The sequence below is a fragment of the Lepus europaeus genome, chromosome 8, assembly GCF_033115175.1.
Source record: "Lepus europaeus isolate LE1 chromosome 8, mLepTim1.pri, whole genome shotgun sequence".
NCBI classification, from domain to species: domain Eukaryota; kingdom Metazoa; phylum Chordata; class Mammalia; order Lagomorpha; family Leporidae; genus Lepus; species Lepus europaeus.
The window spans coordinates 32,320,463-32,337,432 of record NC_084834.1 but is presented as its reverse complement, the minus strand read 5'-3'; the positions used below and the strand labels follow the sequence as shown (position 1 = coordinate 32,337,432).

The following is a 16,970-nucleotide window of genomic DNA, read 5'->3' as shown; positions in this document are numbered from 1 at the left end:
AAGAGAGCAGAGGGCAGGTGAATGTTCGGCAGGTGCCTGCTAGGGAAAGACCTTCCACTTCCTAGTCATGTAGCCTGCTTGATTTTGCTTCAGTGTGTCCTCTTGTGCCATTTGTGGGTTATTTCCAAAGCTTACTGCTGCTGGAGATAGAGACCCCCGAGGAGAAGTTGGGGGTCCAGCAGAAGAGCAAGGGTGTGACCGGGAGGAGGGCACTTTTCCCACAGGTTTTCTGGTCTGCATGAGAGACAGCTACAGGCTGGCCCCAGCATGGGATGGTAAAGCTGCGGATGGCAGCCAGAGCAGGCCACCTGCCCCAGATTTCCCCGGGGAGACTCCCGGCTCCCCACCAGTGGCCCGTCATCTCCCAGCCAGCTTTTCCCAGGCAGAGGCATGAGGACTTCCCCTCTCCAAGGTCTGCTCTGTTCTAAGTCCAGGAATGGGGCCAACGGGAGGTCTCACCTTCCCCTCAGCTCTACAAGGAGACACCAGGAACAATACTCGGCCATCTCAACCACCCACACCCAGCTCTTACCTGTCTCACCTGTGTGACTTCGCTCCCCAGTCCACCTGTGAGGCACCTGAGTCCCCTCCCTGAGGCGTGGCACGCTCTGCTCCCACCATTTGCACACCCGGAAGGTTCTCCTTGTCCTGCCTCCACTCATCTCCCAGCACCTGCTGCCTGGGGTTGGGAGGGGTGGGTACAGCCAATTTTCCCATTGGCCTTTCAGCGCAAGCACTCACAGGTGCATTTTGTGGTGAGGAGAAGGAGGGCTCCAAGAGACTTTGTCAGGAACATCTGCACTGTCTCCGCCAGGGCCACCCTTGACTGCTTTGTTAACAGAGGATAGTTGAAGGGGAGGCCAGGGGCTCACACAGGCAGGCTGCTGCTGCTTCACCTTCCCCCATCCCACTGTGGAGCTTAACAGCCACTGCTGTGCAGGCTGTGCAAAGAGGGGACTGAGGTCACGCAGAACAAAACTCCCTCGCCATGGCCTCTGCGTTCACTGGGGGTGTTAGCTCCTGCAGCCAGAGGAACTGGTTAGAAGCAGGACTTGGTTTTCTGGCGAATTTATATGCTTTGCTGTGAGAGCTGCATACGTCTCATTTAAACTGCAGAAGCAAAGAAAGATCACATTAGGAAAGAGGGTTTAGCCTAGCAGTTAAGATACCCAGGTCCCACACAGGCGTGCTCTCTACCTCCTGGCTCCAGTTTCCTGTGGCTGCAGACCCTGGAAAGCAAGGGTGGTAACTCAAGTGACTGAGTTCCTGCTACCCATGTGGGAGACCTGGGTTGTGATCCAGCTCCTGGCTTCCCCCTGGGCACTTCAGGAGCGAATCAGCATCTGAGAGTGAACTCACTGTCTCTTTGTCTCTCTCCCCACCTCTCAAATAAATTTTTAAAAAAATTGGGGCCAGCATTGTGGTGCAGCAGGTTAGGCTGTTGCTTGTGAAATCAGTGTTCCATACCAGAGTCCCAGCTGCTCTGCTTCCGATACAGCTCCCTGCTAATGTGCGTGGGAAAGCAGGGGATGATGGCCAAAGCGCTTGGGCCCCTGCCCCTTACATGGGAGACCCGGATGGGATTCTAGGCTCCTAGCTTTCAGTCTGGCTTCAATCCTGGCTTCAGGATTCCAGCCCTGGCTATTAGGACCATTTGGGGAATGAATCAGCAAGTGGGAGATCTCTTTGTTCCTTTCTCTATCATTGTGCTTTTCAAATAAATAAAATAAATCTTTAAAAAAGTGTTTTTTAGAAGATCACATTGGCTACTTGTAAATCTGGTAGAGTGATAAGCACTTACACCTGGACATGAGGTCCTCACGACACGGGAAATGCCAGCTCTGCTGGGTGGTTGCCAGCATGTCCCAGAGATCCCAAGACGGGCCTCTGACTCAGGAAATACCAAGCTGCCTTCCAGGTGTTGGGAATTTTGTTTTGTTTCCCCCTGTCTGTTTAAAGTAGGAAGCAGACTAACAAATGGTTAACTGTGTTTGCCGGAAAATATTCAAGTGTGAGGCAACTGTTTCCAAATTCCCCGCAGAGCCTGGACACAAGGGAACATTGGCAGCCAAGCCTGTTATTAAGAAGGTCACACGGTGCCATCTGCTACTGCGTGCGCTTCACTGTTGAAGCACTAGGTCCGTGAGGAGGTGGCTGCAATCGATGTTGCCGGTGAACCTAAAAGACAGCCCTGTAGTGGGCACTGCCGTGGTTTCCGTGGGCTTATGTGAACAAGCCCTGTGCCGGCCTGTGTGCTGGGCTGGAGGTACATGGAGTAAGAGCAGAAGAAGGTGAAGTGCTATTTTAGGTCTCCTTGGTGGGAGCTCAAGCTGCTGGCTGGTGTTCCTACTTCTTTGGGTGCCTAGTTTTAGCTGTCTACAAAATATGATGATAGCACCATAGGGCAGCACGATGAATGCCTTATTCTTTTATTGACAAGTTGCAAAATGTTTTAATCCTTAGGAAAGTTGAAAGAATAGTACAATCAATATCTACCTAAGCTCTTCTCAGAGATGCATCAGTTGTTAGCATTTGGTCACATTTGTTAACATTTAGCTTTATCTCAGTCTCTGTATGAGGGCGCTTCAAAAAGTTTGTGGAAAATCCAATTAAAAGATGTTTATTTTGGTACAAAAAATGTCAAAATCTGTGTATAGTCGTGATACATATTTTCCATGAACTTCCTGGAAACTTCTTTTTTAAAAAAATGATATATTGATTTGTTTGAAAGAGTTACAGAGAGGGAGAGACAGAGATCTTCCATCCACTGGTTTACTCCTCAGATGGCAAAATGGCTAGGGCTGAGTCAGGCCGAAGCCAGGAGCTTCATCCAGGTCTCCCACATGGGTGACAGAGACCTAAATACTTGGGCCATCCTCCGCTGCTTTCTCAGGCCATTAGAAGGGAGCTGGATCAGAACTGGAGCAGCTGGGACACGAACCAGTGACCATATGGGATGCTGGCATCACAGATGCTACCTTTACCCACTATGCCACAGCGCTGGCCCCTTGAAAATGTCTTGTATGCTGATACAAGTATATACTTCTTTGCTGAACTACTGAGAGTAAAGACATCATAAAGCATATCTAAAAATTCTTCAGCATGTGTCTACTATGAGTAAGAATGTTCTCTTACATAACCACATATCATTATAACACTTGAAACATTTAACTTTGATAGAATAATTTTTATCAAGCGTGCAGACCATTGAGTGCCTTATTCTTAAGAATCTGTCAAGAAAAGAGATTTGTCCTGTAATCTATCCCACTGGTTAAAAAACTCTTCAAGACAGTGATATCTTATATTTTTGAGGCACTTTGAAAAATCTCATGAAAGCTCTGGGCCTTATTTTCAGAAAACTATCCATAGACACTTACATGAGGATACTTCAAAAGATTAGAGGGAAAAAGAGAATTAAAAGATAAGGTTATTTCAGTGCAAAATTTTGAAATCTGTGCAGTTTTTTCATAATGTTTCCCCCTCCCCCACCCCTTGACTCCCACCGCCACCCACTTCCCAGCACAAAATAAACATCTTGTCATTTCATTTTCCATGAACATTTTGAAGTACCCTCATGCAAGCCAACAATGCTCACAGCCTGGATCCCTCCAGGGTGTCCATGGACTTCAGGTTAAGTGTTTTGTAATCTAAAGCTCTTGCTTTGTGTACATGCAATTTAAGACACAATACTCCCTAAGGATGGAGAGTAGTTTGTCTTCATTTTCTCACCTTATGTTTTGTGCTCATGAACTTTCCTTTAAAGGAACTCAGAGTTTTTGTTTGTTTGTTTGTTTGTTTTTTTGACAGGCAGAGTGGACAGTGAGAGAGAGAGAGAGACAGAGAGAGAAAGGTCTTCCTTTCTCCGTTGGTTCACCCTCCAATGGGCGCTGCGGCCGGTGCGCTGTGGCTGGCGCACCGTGCTGATCTGAAGCCAGGAGCCAGGTGCTTCTCCTGGTCTCCCATGCGGGTGCAGGGCCCAAGGACTTGGGTCATCCTCCACTGCACTCCCGGGCCACAGCAGAGAGCTGGACTGGAAGAGGGGTAACCAGGACAGACTCTGGCGCCCCAACAGGGACTAGAACCCAGGGTGCTGGCGCCGCAGGCAGAGGATTAGCCTATTGAGCCACAGCACCGGCCGGAACTCAGAGTTTTAAGGAGTCTCTGAGATGGGTAGGTGGGAGATGGAATTCTCATCAATCTGTTAAAAAAAAAACCTGAATCACAAATACGACTGGTGTTGTACTATGATAGATATCCAGTAGGTGGACTAAGTGATTTGAATGGAAGAGCTAGGAGCATGCTTCCAAACTTGAGCTTCTTTGGGCAGGAGCTGATACCAACAAGCCTACACTTGCTTTCTTGATAATTTAGTTTTAAAAATCAGATACCTGTAGCATCCCATCAGGGTTGACACATCCTGTAAGCACTTAATATCTAAAGGTAGGATTTGTTGATGGTTACTGAGATAGTTTCATCAGCAAAATTACCCAATTTGGTTCCGGTTGTAGGAGTAGGAAGTAGAACAGAGAGGTAGATACCTGCTAGCAAATTAGGGTGCCATTAAAAGTCTTTAATCAAAAGGTGAGCTGAAACTGCCAGGGTCAAGTCGAGCTGTGGGTTCTATTTTGTCAACTATGAACTCACCAAGAGAAGTCTTCAGCTAGCCATATTCCAACATATGTGAGCTTACTCATTCCTTTCCAAAAACAAGCTAAAGAAAATGAGAGACATTTCTGACTCAGAAAAGTGACCAAATTTGGCTTAAAGATGAACACAACTATGTAAATAACACATGGCAATGGTCTAGTATCTGTTTTTGGTTTTGTTCCCCTCCCCCCCATTATTTGTCCAAATGACTTTCTGTAAAATTTGTATGTTATAGACTCATATAGTTTACTAATTAATGATTATCTAGTGTAATTCTTGAAAGAAAGGCTAACAAAAAGCCAGTTAAGCTTCTGGCAGGCCTATGGAATTTATAAAAGTCTTATAGAGAGCTTTGAAAGGCTAAGAATTCAGAGTGGAGCAATCAATAATTATGCAGGATAAACTTCTTATCCATTTGCTCTTCCTGGAGCTATGAAAAAGTGAGGTTTTCTTGAATTTAGCTAAATAATTGTTAAGCTCCTCAGCTTTGTCTTAAGATACCTTTCTTTTAAAAGTTTATTAACACTGGCTGGCGCCGTGGCTTAACAGGCTAATCCTCCGCCTTGCGGCGCTGGCATACCGGGTTCTAGTCCCGGTTGGGGTGCCGGATTCTATCCCGGTTGCCCCTCTTCCAGGCCAGCTCTCTGCTATGGCCCGGGAAGGCAGTGGAGGATGGCCCAAGTGCTTGGGCCCTGCACCCCATGGGAGATCAGGAGAAGCACCTGGCTCCTGGCTTCGGATCAGTGAGATGCGCCAGCCACGGCGGCCATTGGAGGGTGAACCAACGGCAAAAAGGAAGACCTTTCTCTCTGTCTCTCTCTCTCACTATCCACTCTGCCTGTCAAAAAAAAAAAAAAAAGTTTATTAACATAAAATAGCACAAATAATGAGTGCTTGCTAAAGGCTGTTCCTCTCCTTTGCCTTGCCCACTCAAAGCCAGACCCTGTTTTGCCAACCAGGACTCTCCATTTAGCATTTAAAACTATTTTAATTAAAACACACCAGAGAACTCAACGTGAGTGATTGTTAGGGAAATATCAATTAAAAAAACAATGAGAGGGGCCAGAGCTATGGCAGGTAAAGCCACCACCTACAGTGCCAGCATCCCATATGGGAGCCTGTTCAATTCCTGGCTGCTCCACTTCCAGCCCAGGTCTGGCTGTTGCAGCCATTTGGGGAGTGAACCAGTGCATGGAAGACCTCTCTCTCACTCTGCCTCTGCCTTTGTGTAACTTTGCCTTTCAAATAAAAATAAATAAATGGGGGCCGGCGCTGTGGCACAGTGGGTTAAAGCCCTGTCCTGAAGCGCCGGCATTTCATATGAGCGCCGGTTCAAGTCTCGGCTGCTCTGCTTCCAGTCCAGCTCTCTGCTATGGCCTGGGAAAGCAGCAGAAGATGGCCCAAGTCCTTGGGCCCCTGCACCCATGGGAGACCTGGAAGAAGCACCTGGCTCCTTGTTTTGGATTGGCGTGGTTCTGGCCGTTGCGGCCATCTGGGGAGTGAACCAGCGGATGGAAGACCTCTCTCTCTGTCTCTGCCTCTCTCTGTAACTCTATCTTTCAAATAAATAAAATAAATCTTTAAAAGAAACTTAACAAAAAGCAATGAGATACCACTTCATGTCCATCAGAATGGCTATCATCACAAAAGAGATATAAACAAATGCTGGTGAGGATTTGGAGAGAATGGAACCTCCACTCATTGCTTGTGGAAATATAAAATAGTAACAGAGCTGCTTTGCAGAACACTTTAGCAATTTCTTTACAAGTTAAACATAAATGTATCACAGGACCCAGCAATTCTACACCTAGATTTTTACCCAAGAGAAATGAAAACATGTCTACACAAAGACTTGCACGTGAGCGTTGACCACAGCATTATCCTACGTGGCCAAAATTGGTAGCAACTCTAGTTGCCTATCCAGTGCTGAATGGATAACAAAATGTGTAATAGCCATACAATGGAAAACTATTCAGCAATGAAGAAGAACAAAGCACTACAATGTGGACAAATAACAAAAACATGATGGCAAGTAAAAGAATTCAGAGGTAAAGGATCACATAGTGTATGATTCCATTTATATGAAATGTCCAGTAAAGGCAAATCTATGGAGAAAGAGCATAGATCAAGGATTTGCTGAGGGCTGATGATAAGAAAGGAAATAAAGTTGGCATGAGGGATTAAAAATATTGGTCAGGAGCCAGTGCTATGGCACAGCAGGTTAAAGTGACAACCTGCAGTACTGGCTTCCCATATAGGTGCCAGTTCATGTCCTGGCTGTTCCACTTAAAATTATCTTCCCTGCTAATGGCCTGGGAAAGTAGTGGAGGATAGCCCATGTTCTTGGGTCTCTGCCACCCATATAGGAGACCAGGATGGAGTATCAGGTGTCTGGCTTTGGCATGGGCCAGCCCTGGCCATTGTGGTCCTTTAGGTAAAAAACCAGTGGATGGCAGATTTCTTTCTTTCTGTCTGTCTGTCTGTCTCAATCTCTCTCTCTCTCTCTGTCTACTTTTCAAACAAGCAATACTGGGCTTATGAAAGGATGGCTGTGGTGATGGTTGCCTAACTTGACAAGTTTACTCAAAATCACTGAACTGTACAGTTGATCTGAGTCGATCTTATGTAAGTTATACATTAATAAAATTGATTAACAATATACCAGAGCTCCTTAAGACCTTAAGAAAGATTTACAGCCCTGGAATTTCAGCATAGCCTTGGTTCCTTCTGATTTTCTAGGAGTATAAGCACCATATCACAGAAGATTGTTGTTGCTTACACCAAACCTCCAGGTTGATTACAATTTCACTTTTAGTTATGGCTTCGTCTGACCTGACCAACTCTCACTTTTGGTGGTGGAATGCAAAAGGGAAACAAGTGATATGTGTCTTTTTGTTCTTCTTCTTCTTATTTTTGATAATTGTCTAATTGGGAGCATAAAAAATTGTACTAACACTGGCTTTAATCCTGATTTCCCCTCTTTGATTGCATTCAGGACTGCTCCCAGATATAACCAGGCCCTTAAAAAAGTCACTTGACATCAAGCATGGAGTGGTGAGTCTAACGTTTCTCAGTGCTCATTTACATGTAGAGAGCTTAAATGATTATCCTCTGTGTAGTATTCATATGGAAATAAGTCAAAAGCAGTTGGAGTTATTTTTAAAATAATACTCATTTGTCAAATATCTGTTTCTGAGTGCTCACCATGTGTGTGGCTTTCTACCTGGTGATGGGGATGCAAAGACTATAAAGGTGTTACAAATTGTCAACAACTGATGATGCTCTACTTTCATCATTGTCACCAACTTTTCCTCTTTCTCACGCATGGTGGTAATAACATGTACTGTATTGGCAAAGAAAAACAAAAACAGCCTTTCTCAGATTGTAAACTTTCATATAATACAGAGAAATAGAAACAAAAGCAAAAATCATCCAAACTCCTTACTTTCCCTCAGAGATAATCATTATTTACATTTTAGTAAACTTCCTTACGAATGTCTCTCTATACTTATGAGTGCATAAAAATATATGCACATGCAGAGAGTATACTGATGAATTCATATACTGGGCATTGTTCTCTGTAATTGTTTTTTTTTTTTTTTAAGATTTATTTATTTATTTGAAAGTCAGAGTTACACAGAGAGAGAAGGAGAGGCAGAGAGAGAGGGGTCTTCCATTTGCTGGTTCTCTCCCCAGTTGGCCGCAACGGGTGGAGCTGTGCTGATCTGAAGCCAGGAGCCAGGAGCCTCCTCTGGATCTTCCCTTGCGGGTGCAGGGACCCAAGGACTTGGGCCATCTTCTACTTCTTTCTCAGGCCATAGCAGAAAGCTGGATCAGAAGTGGAGCAGCCGGAACTTGAACTGGTGCCCATATGCGATGCTGGCACTGCAGGCAACAGCTGTTATGCCACAGTGCAAGCCCCTGTAATTGGTTTTTATCATTCAGTATTTTCATGGACATCTTTCAGTGTTAATAAACACAGTGCTTTGTCATCATTTTTGAAAATTATTTACTTGAAATGCAGAGTGATAGAGAGAGATATCTTCCTTCCACTGGTTCACTCCCCAAATGGCCACAGTAGCCAGGGCCATATCCAAGAGCCTGGAACTCCACTGAGGTCTCAGACTGGCAGTCATATGGGATTCTGGCCTAACAGGTGTCAGCTTAACTCACTGTGCCATGACGCCAGCCACAGAGAGACATCTTCTAACCACTGGTTCACTTCCCAAATGGCACAACAGCTAGAGCTAGGCCAGGCTGGGTTCAGGAGCAAGGAGTCCCATCTGAGCTCCCACATGGGTGGTAGGAGCTCAAGTACGTCTGCTGCCTCCCACGCACACGAGTATGGAGCTGACTCAGATGCACAGAACAGCCAGGCCTTGAACCGAGCACTCCAATACGAGATGAGGGCATCCTAAGCCGTGGGTTAACCTGCTGTGCCACAACATCTGTCCTGTCGTCATTTTTTAATGGATCCATAGTATTCCATCGAGAGAATAAATCACAAGTTTAAAATAGGCCATGCCACCAGGCATTTAGGTTTTCTTAAATTCATGACTAATAGGAACAATGCTGTGATAAATAAAATTTGAATATATATTATATCTTACAATTGTAAAATAATCTCTTCAGGGTACATACCTTTAAGCAACAATCTTGAGTCAGAAGGTACACTTATATTTTGGAAATTATTTATTTTCATTTTATTTCAAAGGCAGACAGAGTCCGACAGAGAGGAATCTTCCATACGCTGGTTCATGCCCCACATACGTGCATCATCCAGGGCTGAGCCAGGCCAATGCCAGGCCAAAGCCAAAAACTCCATCTGTATCTCCCATGTGGGTATCAGGGATACAAGTGCCTGTGCCATGACCAACTGCCTCCCTTAGTGTGCATTAGTGGGAAGCTGGAATCAGGAGCAGAACCAAGACTTGAACCCAGGCCCTCCGTTCTGGGGTCTGAGCAGCCCAGGTAGCGTCTTAACCACTGTGCCAAGCGCCTGTCTCAGTCCACTTCTACATGGCCCAATTGCCTTCCAGAACAACAGTGCAAGAGAGTGCCTTTTCCTGGGCTGTCTCCAACACTGGCTGTAAAAAAATAATCTTAGTGTTTTCCAATCTGGTAGATGAGGATATTCAAATTTTTTCAATTTCATTTATTTATCAGTGAAGTTGAGTATCTTCTGTTTATTAGTTGTTGATAGTTCTTCAGGCTGATTCTCATTATTTGCGGTAGTTATGTTTCTAAATGTTGCCTTGACCTTGAACTCTGAGTTAAGGAGTGCTGAACCATTGCTCCCAGGAAATGCCAAGGTAGTATCCTGTGAGCCGCCAATCACAATGTTTTTTGCCAGCAGAGCAATATGTAACTTTGTTTGTATGTATGTTTCTGTTAAAGACACTTTAATATAGGTTGCTAATTTATTACCACTGAGCTCACAGCCAATAGCATTCTACATCATAGGTAAAGGAATCTTAATTAGCACAGGTCTTTTCTCTGGAAGGCACATCACAGGCTTCTTGTGCTTAGGAATGCTGGACAGCCCTTCAGCCCAGTTCTTGGAGCCATTGTGCATGGTGAAATTACAAAAAAAAAAAAAAAAGCCAAAAATATGACACTAAATACGCTTTGCAAAGGACACCTGACGTCAGTACAACCTTGTTTGCCTTGTTCACCTTCAGGCTGGGAAGGCACCTGTCTGGTGACTCGAATTTTTGCCACTCCAGGCATGTCCACAGATAACCTCAAAGGTGCTGTTAGTATTGACTTTGGGATTAGGATTACACATAAATTCTAGCAAGTCATGAATGTGTAAATCTGGAATCCATGAATGATAGGGTATGACTGTTTATTTCCTTTGCCATTTTTCTAGTGGGATGTTTAGCTTTGTCTTACTGACTCATGAAAGCTAGACTTGTTCTCCTACTTCATAAATATTTTCTCCAATTTTGTCATTCCATTTTACTGTTATTATCTGTTATTAAAGTGAATTTTTAAAACTTTCTTTATGTACTTATTTATTCATTTAAGAGCCAAACACAGACAGGGATTGCCCATCTGTTGCTTCACTCCTCAAATGCCCACCACAACTGACCTGGGTCAGGTGGCAGCCAGGAGGGATGTAATCCAGGTCTCCCACATGGGCGGCAGGGAGCCCAGTCACTTGAGCCACCACTGTTGTCTCCTGGAGTCTACACTGGCAGGAAGCAGGAGTCAAGATCAAGAGCCAGGGATTCAACCTTGGCACTCTGATGTGGGATCTGGACATCTTAACTGCTAAACTAACCCCCCCCTGGCCTATGGCAGCTTCTCACAACAGTATCAAAGCGTCTTTTGAATTGCAGAGAGAATCTAATAATTTTATTAGGTTTCTATTATTGTGGTTGGGATTGACGTTGAGCTCTCCTTTTTGCAGGCACACCAAATTTGGTGCTTCGATGATTTTTCTCCGGCACCTCGAAGTTATGGAAAAATCTGTAAGTCTCCTCCTAAACTACTACTTGATGTCTTTTTTCCGCCTTTATTTTAATCATGATCTCCATCTGATACTTCCATATTTTTCATAGTCTGGGGCCATTTAAGGCTGGTTGCATTCTGCTTGCCCCTACCTGTCCCTCTCCTAACAAAAAGGAGAGTTGGAGGCAGAAGTAACAGGAAGGAGAAATCCGACAGATGGGCCACTCAGCACTCAGCAGCAGCTCTGAAACAGGAGGTGTACAGGAGGAGGTTGTGGTGGTGGCTGGGGTCGAGGTTGTATATGAAAGAGTTTGGAACTATTATTATTTTTTATTTGATAGGAAGAGTTATAGACAGCGAGAGAGACAGGTCTTCCTTCCGTTGGTTCACTCCCCAAATCGCCGCCACGGCCGGCATGGAACTATTATTTTGAAATTTGGGTTGATGTATTTGAGAGGCAGATAGAGTGAGACACACAGAGAGATTTCCCATCTGCTGGTGCACTCCCCAAATGCCTGCTGCAGCCAGGGCTGGGCCAGGCTGAAGGTGGGAGCACAGAACTCAATTTGGATCTCCCACATGGATGGCAGGGATCCAGCAACTTGAGCCATGGCCACTGCCTCCCAGGGTCTGCATTAGCCAGAAGCTGGGGTCAGGAGCCAGAGCCAGGAATTGAACCCAGGCACTCCCATATGGGTCTTGGGCTTCTTAACCAGTAAGACTAAATGCCCACCTGGGATTGGAAGCACTGACTGAGGAACGCCAGGAAGTCCCAGCAGACTCTGGCTGCCACAAGCACTTACACATTGTTTGCCTTTTCACCCTAGATATGAGGCCTACCAGGCCAGCACACGTGATCTTACTGAACTACAAGAGACAAGGGGAAGGCTTCCTGAGTCATGTAAGAATCTTTTTTTTTTTTTTTTTTTTTTTTTTTTTAGCAGGCAGAGTGGACAGTGAGAGAGAGAGAGAGAGAGAAAGGTCTTCCTTTTGCCATTGGTTCACCCTCCAATGGCCACTGTGGTAGGCGCGCTGCGGCCGGCACACCGCGCTGATCCGATGGCAGGAGCCAGGTGCTTCTCCTGGTCTCCCATGAGGTGCAGGGCCCAAGCACTTGGGCCATCCTCCACTGCACTCCCTGGCCACAGCAGAGAGCTGGCCTGGAAGAGGGGCAACCGGGACAGGATCGATGCCCCGACTGGGACTAGAACCTGGTGTGCCGGCGCCGCAAGGCGGAGGATTGGCCTGTTGAGCCACGGCGCCGGCTGTAAGAATCTTCTTACTGTCATCCAACAGGGGAACCCTGGGAGCCGCAGGAAGTGGGCTGCCGGGTGCATCTGCCTGGCAGTGGGTGTATGCGTTCAGAGCTGGTATAAAAGGCTGTCCTGATTTATAATCAGATGAAAAGTAGAGCTCTTGTGATACAAGGTACAGTCTTCCTGAAAGCCTACGAACAGCTGCACAGATTTTTCCAGTTTGGGAGAAACGAACCTCAAAGAGGGTTGTGGGAATTGCACTGTCCAAATAATAAGCCAGTGAAAGTTGGGGATGTTGTGAAAATGGTGGGAAATGCTGAGTGTCCTTCCCTCGTGCCCACGGTCCAGGGGCTACCGCCTCACGTGCCTGTCCTGCCACCTGCCTGCTCCCTGTTGTGGCCCTTCAGACCAGGGGTTCTCCCTGGCCTAACCAGACTTTCTCAAAGCCCTCTATTTCTATCAGGATGTTCAAATGGGATTCATTGTATGTCTTAGCGTTCCGGCAGAGATTCTTACAGAATAGATGGAAAGAAAGAATAAAAACTGGTTTTTCCATGTACCCTCCTGAGTTCAATTATTAAGAAATTATGACTGTTTTTGCTATCCTACTTTGTTTATTAAGATATCTTTAAGTTAATTTTTAAAAAACTTCACTCAAATTAAGTAATTATATTTGCAATACCATTGATGTGATATGCTAGCTATGTGTATGAAGGTAAAAATTCATGAAAAATGCAATGAAAAGACACATTTTAGTGCAGAAAACGTTGAAATCCATGCATGATACACATAACATGCATTTTCCATGAACTTGTTGAAGACCCCTGGTATGCCGGCTTTCAAAACCTTTTGCACTGTGATAAACTTGTCTTCGAATTGTTTCTCCATGAACTTTTTGAACTCCCCTCATGTTAGAAAAAAAAAAAAAATCCTGAGCATTAAAAAAAGTTTTCCAAGTACCAGCTGACATAATCACAGAACCACCTGTTACAGACACATAGCACTTCGGAAATGCTGGTCCACAGCTGTGAACTTGAGAATCTGATGAATTTAGCTAATGGGACAGGGCTGGATGATCCCCCTTGGTTCCCAGACAGCTAGTCTATTTTAATGGTAACCAAAATGGTGCATTTTTCTTGAGTTTTCTGCTTGAGGGCCTGATGCCTTGCCCCAGCAGCATTTCAAGCACAGGAAGGCAGGGCTGTGGCAGGCTGTGGCAAGCTATGGAGGGGTTCCTCGGGGGCACTTGAAGCTGTGTGGTCCACAGCAAGTTCTGTATCTTGTGCGGGCAGCCAGAGACCTCCCTTCACCCCCGGGGCTTGGTGGCTGCTTCTAGGAAGGGGAGATGGTTTCCTGAAAGTCTCCTACTGCTTGCTGGCCTCCTGGGAATGGCTTGGGAGAATCATTAACTATTGTTAAATAAATAATCCCTCCTGCTGCACAGCGCTGTGCCGCTGCCAAGCGATTCCATTGCCAATCAGTGTCTGCAGCTGTTCCAGCAAACAGCTGCCGCTCTCTGTAAGGTGCTTCCCCGGCGGCTTCTCCAGGAGAGGGAATTCTCTGTGCACCCAGCCACCGCCGGTAAGTCAGCCATTCTGGACGAATAAGTGACACTACACCCTGCTCTTGTGATGATACAAGAAGAAACTGAACGTACCCCCACCCCGCACTGCATACCCCACACTATTAATATTGGAGCTTATCTGAGAAAGCTTGGCCCTACAGTCCTGATTAAAAAAAAAAATCATGATTGCTTAACTTATGAGACAAGGCAAGTCTTTGTACCTCTTTTAAAAATTGCTTTATTTTCATTGCATTTGAAAGAGAGAGAGAGAGAGAGAGAGAGAGAGAGAGAGAGAGAGAGAGAGAGGGAGGTTTTCCTGCTGGTTTACTCCCCAAATACCTAAAACAGCTGGGTCTGAACCACTGAACCAGGCGGAAGGCAAGAACTCATCTGGTTGACCTCAGCACTTGAGCCATCGCCTGCTGCCTCCCAGGATGCACATTGGCAAGATTGCTGAAATACAGAGCAGAGGCAGGACCTGAACCCAGGCACCCTGATAAGGAAACAGGGCAACTTAACCCCTGTGCCAAATACCTGCTCCAAATCTTACTATATTTTAGAGGGTGTTCTACTTGGGGGAAGGAAAGTAAGTTTTGAGATTAAAAAAAAAAAAGTGTCCATTCCTGCGTTAGCAACAAGCAGGGATTTAATGAAACGTTCCAACCATGATTTAAGGATATTCTCACTCTGAGCAGTGTTTGCCAGGTGTCCAGTGCCTTTGGTAACTATCCTAGTCTTGGAATTCATGATGCCCCACTGTGATTCCAACCTGCGTGGAAAATGAGGTTAAAAGGTATTCGTTTTGGTGCAGAAATATGTTTTGAAATCGTGTAGTTTTTTCCTAATACGCGTTTTCCATAACTTTTTCAATGAAGCCAGAAATGCACCCTGAAGAATGTTGGGATGAAAGGAAAAGGAGGGAGGGGGTTGGGGGAGGCTCTCTGGCTACAGGAGGATTAAGGGGCTGTGGGGGCTTCTGTAGTGATTCTGAGCTCCCGGCTTGTGCTGACGGGACAGCCGATGACACGGGAAGGTTCAAGGCGAGGTGAAAGCGGCAGGCGCCAGCCCACCTCCTGCTGTCTGGTTTGGGACTACCTCGTCCTCATCGCCTGGGGAAAGGCGCCCTTTGTGGGTGAGCGCGCGTTCACAGGCCAGCCGTGTCTCCGCAGCTTCGCAAGCACTGGGGTTCTGGAAGCTCAGTACTCGGATTGTGGGCGCGGAAGGCCGTTCTTACGTTTCAGCTGAGTCGCCGGAGTCTGCCGGACAAGGACTGTGCGGTAAGAGGCCCTGCAGCGCACCCATAGCCGGCCCCTCCCTGGGCCCCGGGTGGCCCCCACCCCACACACCGCTTTTCTCTGTCCGTGGAGGAGGGAGACCGAGTGATCCTTAGAACGGATATGAGCTCTCACAAAGAAGACGTGGGGCGCAATCGCCTCCCTAGAACTGCAGAAAAGACGCCCTGGCCTGGGGCCCCTGCCGGGGTGTGAGAAGGCGTCCCTGGGTTCAGGGTCTCTCCCGGCACCGCCCGCGCCTTCCCTGCCGGGTTCCAGCACGAGGTCTGTGACCTGCAAGCAGGGCCTTGAGGCCCAGGGCCTCCACCTTTCACGCCCAGCTCTGCCTGAGCCCGCAGCGGGCGCCCCCTCTTGCCTTCCTCTTATTCTGCTGCCTGCCGCTGCCAGGAGGTCCGTCTCTTCTACTTACCCCTCTTCCTATGTCCGCGGCCCTCCTGCTCCCTCCACGATGGTCCTCCTCTTCCCTCCATGATCCCCCCCACCCGTGGCCCTCCTCCCTCCACCACCCCCCACACCCGTGGTTCTCCTCCCTCCACCATCCCCCCCCACCCGTGGCCCTCCTCCCTCCATGATCCCCCCCACCCATGGTCCTCCTCCCTCCACCACCCCCCGCACCCGTGGCCCTCCTCCCTCCACCATCCCCCACACCCGTGGTCCTCCTCCTTCCACCATCCCCGCCCACCCGTGGCCCTCCTCCCTCCACCATCCCCCCCCACCCGTGGTTCTCCTCCCTCCACCCCCCCCCCACACCCGTGGTTCTCCTCCCTCCACCATCCCCCCTACACACACCCATGGCCCTCCTACACCACACACCCCTGGTCCGCCTCCACCATCCCCCCTACACCACACCCCTGGTCCGCCTCCCTCCACCACCAACCCTCCCCCCCCCCCACCGCCTCCTCCACTCCACGGTCATCCTCCTCTCGTGAGCCCACAGCCCTCCTCCCTCCGTGGTCCTCTTCCTCCTCCCCAGCACCCTGAGCCCTTCTTCCGCCAGGATCTGCCTCCTTCCTTCACCGTGCCCCTCCCCTGCAGCCACAGGACAGCTCCTGGCCTCCTCCTACCCCTTCCCGCTTGGCGATCCTCCTCCCCTGCATGCCCCGGGGCCTCCCCTCGGCCCCGGACCCGCCTTCTCTCCCGGCCGGCCGCACGCCGCCAGCCGCACGCCGCCACGCTCCTGCCCCGGATCCTGCCGCCCACACGGCCGGCCCGCCTCCTTCTCCTCCCCCGGCGGTGCACGGCGAGCTGGCGGGAGGCCCCGGCACCGCCTGAGCAGGGAGAAACCCCCCGCCGCCGCCGGGGGCCGCAGAGGGCCACAACTACTGTGGCGGCGTCGTGGGGAGGCCCGGGCCGGGGTAGGAAAAGGGCAGCCTCCCAGCCCTGCCCGCCCCCATGCCCCCCTCCCCTCAAGCCCTGTTTACCGAGGCTGCCAGGGTGGAAAGCTCCCTGCAAGTCGCCTCTCCCGCTCCCCACCCCCAGACTCCTAGTGGGTATTCTTGGCCATTAGTCCAGGTTGGGCTCAATGCGTTCTAGGGGAGCCATCTGGGCTGATTCCCGGGAACCTTCCGTATGGTTTCCATTAAACTCGCCAAAACCGTGCATTGGAAACGCAGCCCTGGAGCCACTCAGGAACCTCCAGGATTTTTGCCCTGGCAGCTTTATTGGAGAGTCTCAGGCAGAGGGAGGCAGAGGCCTTTGCTGGAGCTCGGAGCCCCGTGTCTGGGACCTAGAAACCCTGGGCCTGTGCTGTGGTCA

The 16,970-nt window shown here is 48.2% G+C and overlaps 1 long non-coding RNA gene across 1 annotated transcript; it reads right to left on the bottom strand.

Annotated features, from left to right (window-relative positions):
- Positions 1–15,119: 15,119 nt before the first annotated feature.
- LOC133765506 (uncharacterized) lies at positions 15,120–16,348 on the bottom strand. Its single transcript, XR_009866602.1, has 3 exons — positions 16,280–16,348; positions 15,270–15,366; positions 15,120–15,179 (listed from the first exon to the last, which is right to left on the bottom strand). It is a non-coding gene; the product is annotated as an uncharacterized LOC133765506 (long non-coding RNA).
- Positions 16,349–16,970: the final 622 nt, after the last annotated feature.